This window comes from Zea mays, chromosome 5 (assembly GCF_902167145.1).
Source record: "Zea mays cultivar B73 chromosome 5, Zm-B73-REFERENCE-NAM-5.0, whole genome shotgun sequence".
NCBI lineage: Eukaryota > Viridiplantae > Streptophyta > Magnoliopsida > Poales > Poaceae > Zea > Zea mays.
The window spans coordinates 204,972,382-204,974,044 of NC_050100.1; the positions used below are offsets into that span (position 1 = coordinate 204,972,382).

The 1,663-nt window shown below is 38.1% G+C and overlaps 1 pseudogene; it reads right to left on the minus strand.

Annotated features, from left to right (window-relative positions):
- Positions 1–373: 373 nt before the first annotated feature.
- LOC109939868 (uncharacterized) lies at positions 374–1,423 on the minus strand (annotated as a pseudogene).
- Positions 1,424–1,663: the final 240 nt, after the last annotated feature.

A 1,663-nucleotide genomic window follows, 5' to 3' on the forward strand; every position in this document is an offset into this window, starting at 1 on the left:
AGAGCATCAAAACTATTTCAAAACCCATGAAAGAATTGGACATGCAAATACTAAATAGTAACTAAAATACAGGAATTGGGCATGTAATGTTAAACTAAGGGGGCCATGGCAGCTATTGCACTACTGCCCATATGCAATGTCTTGTGGAATGTTATGACTGAATATTTCAGCATATTTTACTAGAAACAAAATTGAAATAGCAGATTTAAGCAAGTAAACAATAGAGGTAACTAAATAACACCAGAGGTAACTAAATAACAAAATATGTAAATAGCAACTTGCTGAATATTGAATAGACCCACAAGCAGACCATCACAGAGAACTATTGGTTGTGCACCATAACAAAACTGAAGCATGACAGAAACGGAGTGCTTTATATAACTACCTGCTTGTCGATTTCGTTCCTAAGCCACAACAATCGGACACGTGGCCTCTGGCTGTTCAGAAATATTTCTCTGTTCTCCTCGCACTTAAACACGCCCATTGTCGTTGCCATCTCCTCTTCAGTTAACTCTTCCATCGACTCTAATACACGAACACACTTTCCAATACAATATTTTTCCTTCTTGTTACATCCCTTAGCTTGCTGATCAATCTGATTTACCACATCAAGCAACTTATCATTATGTTGCCTTTTGTAATCCAAATATTCCTCAAGAACCCCAGCAATCTGACTTTGCTTACGCTTCCTTCCATGACTCTCCGCTCGCTGTTTTGAAGATGTCGGGTGCGTTCATGTCCACCAATCTCAACACGGGTACTCGAAGCTGCCAACCCATGCAAATTTGAAGAGATTTGGTTCAAATCATGTTTAACCTCGAGGTCGTCATCAATCATGAAAGAGCTCATAGCTTCAGCTTCATCTTGAATATGTAATTATTGTCGGGATGATGTATGTTGCTCAGTTGATGTAAAATTGAGATCACCGGTGGCACAACTTCCATCATAGAGTGCTGACAACTGATTATACAAAGGGAATGACCTTGACTGAAACTTCTTGACCTTTGGATTACTCTATTCATTATAAAAAAGTATACTACAATTAGATTGTAACCAAAATCAAAAGTAAATAAGAATGATTAATCAAATGAAATAAGAATGATTAGTAAAAACTTACGACAATTATATTTGCCCATATTGGTGGTTCCGCAATGATCATACCCATGGCCTCATTCCATCCAACACCACTTTGCTTGCTGGCTTCTTTCAGCACCTTATAGTTTGCCTTAAGTTCCTCTTCTTTTTCCTGGATCTGTGCCTTTGTAAACTTAGCCAACGGGCACTTCTCATTGAACATTTGTGTCATAGAACGCCAACCTTCTGGCGCCCAACCATTCTAGCCCCGGTACTTCACATGATTGTGCTCGTGCAAGATGTCAACAAGAATCTTCTCATAGTTCATATTCCACGAAGATCTAGCCATGACTACATAGTATAGAATAGCCAATGACTATTACATCAAAATAATACTAATGATTATTATAATCATTCCACATCTGCATAGCAATTTGATCTCTAAGAGCATTTCCAACATTGGACCGACTAGTATACCGATAATTGCTATCTCCCTCTGGTAATTCAACAAATTGACTAGAATTGATGTTAGTTGGGTGCTGATCCAACCATCCATCTTCACCATTTAAACCTCTAATCATGTTATGAA